Raw genomic sequence first — 10,490 nt, forward strand, 5'->3', positions numbered from 1 at the left:
GGAAAACTTACCGGATGGGGTCTGGTAGAAAGTAGAAAGTCAATCTCTCTCTCTACTCTCTCCCGCATTTCTCTCCTCCTTCGGACTTCATCACCGTCGTCCGGCCGAGTTAGGTGGCAAGCTTGGTATCAAATTGAAGCTTGGAACATCCTCTTCAAGTCTAGGTAGGTGGCTAGTCGTGTTGCGCCGTTGTGAGGGAGGAATCACGCCGAGAAGGCGTGGCTATGCGTGGCGGAGTTGTTGCTGGAGTTTTCTTCTCCGGCCACCATAGCCGAAGCTACTTGTCACGTTTGGAAGCTCTCATCTTATACAACAAAACCCCAAAAGGTTTCAACCTAACTCAATCTAGGTAAGGAGATTTGAAGCTTTGAAATTCTAGGGTTTAAAATTGGGATTTTTACTGTTTGGCTTCGATTACCATAGTTAGACTTGAAATTGGACTTTGTCTTAGTTAGGGAAGTTGTTGTGCGTGTTGAGAAGAAGATTCTGTCAAATTTTGGTGAGCTTTGGAGGTGGTCGGAGTAGACAGCGACGCCGCCTCTTTTGGGTTGTTTTTCGAGTTGTTTAGCTTGTTCATGTTGAGAGGAGTCCCATGGTATGAAATTTGAGAATTATGGTGAAGTTTTGAATAGGTTTGGGATTATTCGAAGTTTGGTATTATCGGTGTGCTACTCGGGAAGATCCTACCGTTGGATTTCCCTTATTTTTGTTTCAGAATGTTGAAATAAATGAAATGAGGCTGCAGGTGGAGTTTGGCATGAATCCGATAAGCTTAACCTTAGTTCGGTAGTGGGTTAGGCGGAAGAGTTTTGGTGTTTATATTTAAGTATTCATTTTTCTGAAATTGATGTTTGGTCCTAAGCATGGTTATTGTCACTACCAGAAGAAAGGTTTTAGCCGAAGAAAATTAAAAAACCAGGCTGACGAATTATTTTTTCGTCGGCTAAAGTCGACGTTAGCTGACGAAATTTCCTTCGTCGGCTAATTTAAATTTTCGTCGGCTATGGTCAACTTTAGCCGATGAAATTTTAATTTCGTTGGCTAAAGTGTCCTTATATTTGCAGATCTGGACAACAGCTCATCATCTGGGAAAAAAAACCAGAGAAAAAGTTTGGGTGTTGTCGAAATCTGTCCATAATTAGTTTGTGGAGCTATATATAGGTACGTATATATGTATATATGTTGATTTTGAGTTTTATTTGAGTTGATCGATTTTGAGTACGTTGGATGTATATATATATGTGTTGATCGATTTGGTTGATGATTTGATAATATATATGAAGTTGTTGCTAATAAGTAGTAGATATATATATATATATATATATGTTAATTAATTTATAATATTGTGTTGATGGTATGAAGTTGTTGATGATATGAGTTGATGATGATTTTGTGTAATGATGTTGATATATAATATTGTTATGTAATTATTAAGTATATATATATATATATGTGTGTGTGTTAATTAATTTGTTATTAATTAGTTGTAGTACGTAGAATACTAAATGAATTGAGATTTTATATATGGAATTTAATTAATTAGAGTTATACATATATATTTTGTTATATTTTCAGGATATGGATAAGAGTTCGATTTCGCTTCCAAAATGGGACAAAAGATATGGTAAAGGAGTTATGAGTTTTCTGCAATATGCGCTGGCTAATGCTAACGGGAATACAATTTTCTATTGCCCGTGCACGAAATGTTAGTGTTGCAGCGATATGCATCGATTTGCGATTGATAAAGTATGGCAGCACCTAAAGAGTAACGGGTTTTGGGAGAAGTACACATTTGGTTATATCACGGTGAAACTTCATCAGGGGGTCCGCACGATCATGGCCAATTTTCTGAGACGGGTAGTACATCCAACGATCCAACAACGGCCTTCATCAACGACATGTTTCCTTATGAGAGCGGTGTATGAGCTCAAGTACAGTATATGCCTGAGCCGGTGCAACCCTTCCCTAGAGTTGTCAACAGTTCTGGTATTGACAAGTACAACAAACTGCTTGCTTTCCAACAGACCCTTGTGTACCCCGGTTGTCAGAAGACCGTTCTTGAAAGTGTGATGGACGTAATAAAGATTAAAGTTGAGACAAAATCGACCGTGAAGGCTGTTGATGATTATCTACAGTACACTGCTTCGATGCTGTCCCACAGTCATTGTCTTCCTACCACTCATTATAAGGTTCGATGTATCCTGAAAGATCTTGGGCTTTCCTACATCAAGATCCATGCATGCAGATATAACTGCGTTCTCTTCTGGGGTAAAGATCCAAAAGGGAATGACCTTGGTGGCCTTGACGCATGTCCGGTATGTCACACTGACAGGTATAAGCTGACTCCTGCAGGCAATAGGAAACTTGTGAAGGTACTTCGGTATTTCCCGTTGAGGGATAGGCTAGAGCGGTTGTACATGTCTTCACACACGGTCAAAGCTATGAGATGGCACGCTGATAGGGAATTGCATGACGAAGATACCCTTATATACCTTGCTGACGGGGAGGCTTGGAAGCATATAGACAAGGAGTTTCCTCATTTTGCGTCAGAGGTCCGAAATGTGAGGCTCGGGCTCTCATCCGACGGGTTTAACCTTTTTGGCAACATGAGCCTTCAATACAGTATATGGCCGGTGATTTTGGTACCGTACAACCTTCCTCCATGGATGTGCATGAAGAAGGAATACAATATGTTGAGTTTGTTGATTCCGATGCCCGGTTATCCAGGGAAGTGTCTCGATGTGTATTTAAGACCTTTGATGAAGAGCTTAAGTTTTTGTGGGACGTTGGTCATCCCACTTATGACAAGTACATGCACGAGATGTTACAGATGCATGTCATGGTTGTTGGTACCATCAGTGATTTTCCTGCCCGTGGGATGTTGTCGAGCAACGTTGTTAGGGGATACAAGGCTTGTCCAGAGTGCCTTAGCGATGAGGGAAGCAGCAGTCATTGCAACAAGATATGCAAATTGGGTCACCGTACTCTCCTTCCATATAATCACGAATGGCGGTTCGATAACAAGGCATTTGATGGGACCGTAGAAAACGGCGTGCCTCCTAGAAGATGGACGGGGGAAGAAATTTTAGCAGTGCTTAATGAGTACGATTTTGGGCAGCTCAGCAATCATCTCAATATTGTGGCGGCAATACCTGAAAGACCCGACATGTACAAATTCTGGACACATAAGAGCATATTCTAGGAACTCCATACTAGATTAAGTTGTTGACATATAGAAAAGAATGTTTGCGACAGTGTGGTGGGTACAGTGCTGAACTTGGAGGGGAAGACGAAAGACGGTCCTAAGGCACGCATTGATCTAAAATAAATGCTTATAAGAAGACATTTGTGATTGAAAGAAGGGATGAAAAAAAAGCCTCAAGCTCCTTACACCGTGAAGCCTGACCAGAAGAACGTAATTTTTAAGTGGATGAGTTGTGTGAATTATCCTTCAGGCTATGCAGGAAATATAGCCCGGTGTTTGAACTTCCAGGACAATAAGATATACGGGTTGAAGAGTCATGACTGTCATATCCTGCTACAACGTCTCTTCCTTGTTTTCATTCGACCGTTTCTTCCCCATCAGGTGGTGGAGCCGTTAGTAGCGTTGACAAGATTCTTCCAGAAGTTATGCATATGGGAAGTGAAAAAATCTAACCTCTGGAAAATGCAAGAGGACATCATTTATATCATGTGTAAATTTGAGAGGATATTTCCTCCAAATTTTTTTGACATCATGCCTCACCTGAAGATCCATCTTCCCGAGCAATTGTTGCTTACCGGTCCAGTACACTACACTTGGATGTATCCCATGGAAATGTACGTTTTTTACACCTGAATTCTTCAATATACATATTCAATAATCATAACACTTTACAACTTGATTTATAGGCAACTTAGAGACTACAAAGATTATGTGGCTAATAAATTCGCACCTGAAGGATGTATAGCTGAAGCATATATTGCGCACGAGTGCGTCACCTACATAAAGTTGTATTTAGGAGCGTTGAATGAAACTCCGCAAACCATACCGGTAAATGTACCGAAGTTCAATCTTTCCATACTCTCTAGTGATGTTGAAGTTTATGAAATTTTGTCAGACTCCTACAAGTTGCAACCACATGAGCTAGTCATTGCCCACTGGTGGGTATTGATTAACTGTCTAGAAGTTGAATACTGGAAAAACATCCATCTATATTGTCGAGACATTCAAGGTGATCTCGAGTACCACAATAAGGAGTTCGCAAACTATTTTGGCAGCTAGGTACGTAATTCAATATTTCTGTACGTATTTATGTTTATTGCATAATTATCCATATTTACAGTTAAATGGTTGGTTGCAGATGAACCATATTCAATTTGATGGTCACCTAAATTGGTCGCACGAACTAAGACTTCTAGCGATAAAGCCGATAATGTCAAGAGTTTATCCGATGTGCAAGGTGAATGGCGTGCAATTCATATGTGAACAGAGAGACAGCAGACAGAGAACACAGAATTCTGGGGTGATGACGCATAGTGGGCGGAATGGAGTTGACTATTACGGTGTTCTCCATTCAGTGGTGGAACTCGTTTATGGGCAAGGCATGACAGTGCACCTCTTCAAGTGTAAATGGTTTGATACTAGGCCGCATAGCATGAAGACCGATCAGTACGGAATATTATCGGTGAACACTGCTACAAGTTCTTACGAAGATGACCCGTTCGTTTTTGCCACATCGGTAAAACAAGTGTTTTATCTTGATGACCTTCCTAAGGGTGACCTGTGGAAAGTAGTCAACCTTGTGCATCCTCGAAACATTTACTGGGCGGCTACACTTGGAGAGGCCGAAGACAAGGAAGAAGATGTTGCGTATCAAGAGCCCAAAGCAATAGGTATTCCTAACTCCTCTACCGTTCGCCGTAATAATTTTAAAGCGGGTCGTTCGGTGCGAATTCGTGATGAAGAGCCAAGGTTTATTGATGTTGATCGAAATCAAGAAACAAACGAAGACTCTGGCGATGAGGAAAGACATTGATTACCAGAAATTAATTCTGAAGACTCATCGGATGATTCCGATTACAAGCCTTAGTTTTAATTTAGAGGACGTAATCCATTAATTTGTAATAAAAAAGAATGTATTACCTTTATAGTTTACATATGTTGAATTCATATTTGTGTTATTGTATATGAATTTTGGTGATATATGAACAGGAAGTTAGTATGGTTTACATTAAACCTTCTGTTTTTTTAATGTATTTTTTATACTTTAGCCGACGAAATATACCATAATTCGTCGACTTAAACCATCTTAGCCGACGAATTATAGTATATTTCATCGGCTAAAACCAACTTATTTGAACGAAATAAGTCATAATTCATTGGCTAAGATGCGGTTAGCCGACGAATACCCTAATATTTCGTCAGCTAAACCCTAAACCCTAAACCTTAGCCGACAAATACCGTAATATACGACTTGTTGCGTCTCATCGATTTGAAACTATTTTCAGTTGAAGGTCCGGCCAAAATACTTAATTTCGACGGTCCAATGACCTTTTCCGTGCGTTTAGGGGTTTAGGTGTTTGACTTATGGGATTGATCGTCCGGATCGAGCCCTTAACCTTGTCGGATCAAGTTGAATTTTTTCCCATTCATGTATTTTATCATGATGGTCAGATCTGACCGTCGGATTTTCGTTTCTCAAGTTTGATAATCACAATCACAACATGGTTACTAATGTTGTATAACTTGTTTACCAAGTGTTAAGTAAATGTTCCGTTTCAAAAACAAACTATACGTAGAACCTTCAAATGCAAAAAATCATGAAATAAGATATGACCAGAATGGTGAAATACGTCTACGGTTGAAAAATCACGGTATTCCGGTAAAGTCTCAGTGCCGATAGTTGCGGTCAATGCAATTTTCCATTCTTTCTCTTTATGGGTAGCCCTATCTTCGGTGGTTATTTTCCGTAAAATTTTTATACAACTTGTTGCGTCTCATCGATTTGAAACTATTTTCAGTTGAAGGTCTGGCAAAATACGTAATTTAGACGGTCCAATGACTTTTTCCGTGAGTTTAGGGGTTTGACTTACATGATTGACTGTCCGGATCGAGCCCTTAACCTTGTCGGATCAAGTTGTATTATTTTCTTTTACTTTTTCCACTCACGCCTTGGGTTCGGCGTCAAGTGCTTGGAAACCACCGACACCGGGTCCGGGGCATGACATGTGTCTTACTTGATTCCTGATGAGAGGACCAGGATTAAGATGTTCATTGGGGCACTCGGTGGTGTGTATGGAGACAAGATGACGGGTGTAGTGTACCCGACCTTTCTTGATGCGGTTGGCGTAGCTATGGCTATTGAGACCAGGAGGGCATATAGTGCCCGGCCCCGAGATTTCAGGGGTCTTAGTCAGGGTCCATCAAAGAAGGCTGCTTCATCATCCGCTTCTGGATCTTCAGTTGGTAGTGGCAGTAGTGGTGGATCGAGTTCTAATTCTTCGTTCAGGGCTAAGGGACGTCACATGAGACCTTTCCGGAGCTAGTTGGGTAGACAGTAGACTTGACAGTTTGGTATTGGTGGCAGCTTCCAGGGTGGGACATCTGGTGGTTAGACTTTCTCTTTTGGACAATAGCAGTCTACTAGGTGCTATGAGTGTGGTAGTCAAGATCATTTCAGGAGAGATTGTTCCTTATTGGCTCAGAGAACCGCCCCCACCCCCACTCACCTAGTCGGACAGTCTTCAGCCAGAGGCTCCAGCAATGGTACTCATGTCAGTTTAGCAGCTAGGGGTGGCTCTCAACAAGGTAGTGGTTAGCGTGGACGTCCTATGACTCGCGCTAGACTTCATGCTATGACCCAGCAGGAGGATCGTACTTCACCAGTGGTCGTTATTGGTACGTGATTAATTTTTGGTCAGCCTGATTTTACTTTAATTGATCCCGGAGCTACACATTCATTTATGTCTAGTAGATTTGCCCTCCACGTCACATCCCAACCCTTAAATTTTTACCATATTTACTAGCTTGGTTATAATAAGAATTTTACCGTCTCCGTTAACGAAGTTATAGTTTAATTGGTCCCTAGAGATGTTTTAGGGGACGATTATTTTTGGAGGATTATTCGTAGGAGAAAAAAAATGTGGCGAAGGTAAAAATGGTAAACTTTAGCTAGTAAAAGGTAATTTGTAATAGGGTATTTTGTTTTGGGGTGTTAAATTGATGGAGTTGGGTTTAAGTGTGGTGTTGGACCGGGTTGGTGTAAGGCTCAAACACCATATCCCCCTCTCTTTTTCTTCTCTTCCTCTTCTCTTTTTCTTCTCTTCCTCCCGACCTCTCTCCCGACTTCTCCCGCTGCCGGATCCTCCAGCCATCGCCTACCGCTGTCTGGCCAGCCACCGGCCGCCGCTCCAGCCCAGTTCAGAGCCCCGCCACCTCCTCTCCCTTCCCGGCTTAGTGTCCCCACCGGTGATGCCGCCGATCGAGAGATATTCCACCGGAGACGTCGACTGCTCCTTCGTCGGAACTCCCATTTCCGGCCACCATAACTCGCGATTCTTGGCTCGTTGTGAAGCTCTCCTCCCGTGCATCAATCCCTCCAAAGAGCTCGCCCTCTAGTGGTCTAGGTAAGGAGAACCGGTGAGTGGAAACTCTAGGGCTTTTATGATGTTTTCGTTCGATTGGCATAGTTAGGCTTGGAATTGGGTGTTGTGCTATTTAAGGAAGTTGTAGAGGGAGTTGAGAGGAAGATTCTGTTAAAATTTGGTGAGCATTGGAGGTCGCCGGAATCGGCCTCCGGCCGCCGCCGCTGTGTAGGAGATTTTTATAGTTTTAAATGTAGAATATTAAGGGGAGTTTATTGATGTAAAGTATGGAATTTTTGGATGAGTTTTGGATAGGTTTGTGAATTTCCTAAGTTTGGTATTTTTGGCGGTTAATTAATATAGAATCCGGCCGTTTGATTAAAGTTGTTTAAACTGTGGGAAGATGTAGTTACGGCTGCTGGTTCTAGGGTTGAAATGTGGACCATTTCGAAGTTAGACAAAGATGAGCGTGATAATGGCTCTCGGTTAATTTTTGCCTATTTTGTGTAAATATTGGAATTTCGGCTGGGAAATTAATATTATATTTGGAATAGGTCGTGAGGAGGCTCGAGCAGACGAGGCCCCAGATCGACATCAGGCTTAGGCCTAATTTGTGAGTGGACTTTTATTTTAAATAATGTGCATGCGAAATAATTTATGTTGTTAGAGAATAACCGAAATTGAGAATTTTGGTGAGTATGTATATATATCCATATTTGGATGATTATGAGAATAATATGTATATGAAGAAATGCTAGCTAGCTATACGTACTTTTCCACCATACTGAGGTAAAATTCAATTATGGTGCGACGTGAGCGTTAGACGCAATTGTCGTAGCCCTATATAAATATAATAATTTATATAGGGGATATGCGCGTATATATTTATACACCGTCTTTTCCACTATAATGAAGTAAAATGCTATTATGGTGCGACGTGAGCGTTAGACGCAAGCGTCGTAGCCTTGTATGAATTTTCTATTTGTCTTTATTGTTTCAAGAAAATTCATACAAGGGATATGACGAGTGTAATACATACATATTTTATTTTAGCTTGAGAGGCTCTTATTTTTGAAGTGTTGGTGACTAGCGCGGCTAGTCATGTGTCGGTAAATTCGGTAAATTTTTAAAAGCTTTTGAGCTGGTTGCATGCCATTAATTGTTTTTCCACTGAAGTTTAAATTGGGAAAGCATAAAGAATTATTTGTTTTAAATTTAATTTATTTTTGTCCACTCACTCTAACGTTATTAAATGTCTTGACCTGGGCCCTTTGTTTTAAAATGCCCAGTCTGCAGAGTTCGGGTTGGATCTAGTTGGAGGCGAGGCATTGTCACCCGCATTTCCACCACTTTTCATCCGTAGGTTACCTGTTTAACCTACCTGTGATTTCTTACTTCCGCTAGTGTCTAGTAGCTCTGAATACTTGGGTTTAATGTATATTATTTCGGTTGTGGGCGAAGGCTTGTTGACATTTTAGAATATTTGTCGGAGGATTTATGTCATCTTATTTGGATAATTATGTGTTGATTTGGAAGATGTTATATTATTTTCTGTTATTGGTGGTGGTTGTATTTGGGGAGCACGTAGGCTCCAGAAGTTAAGGTTGGATTGAGAATTTTAGAAGTGTTTGCAGGTTTTCTTTAGAAGGGGTTGTCCATTTTCAATGGAGGTTATGCCGAATTTTCGGTAATATATTCCTTAGAGGTGGTCCCCACAAGATTTACTCCAGGTTTTAGGGTAAAATTCGGGGTGGGTCTTGTCACTCCACACCAATGTGTCATTATCGTCTCTTCTAGACGAGTGGCATGTGTCTCTACCCTCAGGCGAGGTAATGAGAATAGATTGGGTGTTTAATGGTTGTGAAGTTCTAGTGGAGGGATTTAATTTCAAGGCAATTCCATTAGATATTGTGGAGTTTGGTGTGATCTTGGGAATGGACTTTTCAGAGGCATATAGAGCTATGATAGATTGTTTTCGAAAAGTAGTAGTGTTTCAAAGTCCAGATGGACCTGAAGTTACATTCACTATGCCATTTCTTGCATCATGCGACACAAATGTTGTGTCGCCTGATAAAAATCGTAAGTTTCGCCTTCTAACATGTCGTTGATGAGGTTCTCTGATGACATAAATGTTGTGTCGCCTATAAGAACCTCAGGCGACAAAAGACTTTTTTCATTTTGTGTCGCCTTAATTGAGATAAGACGACATGGTATATATGTCGCCTGATAGTTTAAACAACGACATGCTAGAAGGCGACGTATCTTTTTTTTGCCGTGAGGCGACACATCTCTTTGTGTCGCCTTATAACTACGAGAGAGAGAAATACGCCTTACAACAATATATAGGTGTAGGTTAATTTGTTTAAAGACGACATTTAAACATCATCTGAAAATGTTACAGGCGACATATACTTGATGAATTAGAATTTAAACTTTTCCACGCTACATTTATGTGTCGCTGGATGAACCCACACGACACACTATTGATGTTGTTTCTGGTCTAGACGTAGTACGACGACACATATGCATTGGGCGAATGATCTTCAGGCAACATATATTTTTTCTTTTTTCATTTGGTCTCTTTAAGACAATAGGTATCTGTCGTCTGATATGCTTTAAGCTTTCACTACGTGATATCTTTTAGGCTTTCGACATTTCCAGGCGACATTTTTCTATCGTATGAATGAGCTTGAGCTACATACAAGTGATGTCTTCTTTTGATTTAAATCGAATGTACTGTACAATTAGTATACAAAATTGTACTATTTGTATACAGTTTCAAATAAATTACAACATAAGAAAAGACATAAATCTAATTTCTTCATGTTTCCTCTCCGAGGCTAGATCTGCTGCCCTCAATATTGACCAAACAACAAGCCCCTTTTTTACAAGCCACTTGCTGGAAATTTGCCATGACCTCCCTG

Source organism: Fragaria vesca, unplaced genomic scaffold, assembly GCF_000184155.1.
Source record: "Fragaria vesca subsp. vesca unplaced genomic scaffold, FraVesHawaii_1.0 scf0513155, whole genome shotgun sequence".
NCBI classification, from domain to species: domain Eukaryota; kingdom Viridiplantae; phylum Streptophyta; class Magnoliopsida; order Rosales; family Rosaceae; genus Fragaria; species Fragaria vesca.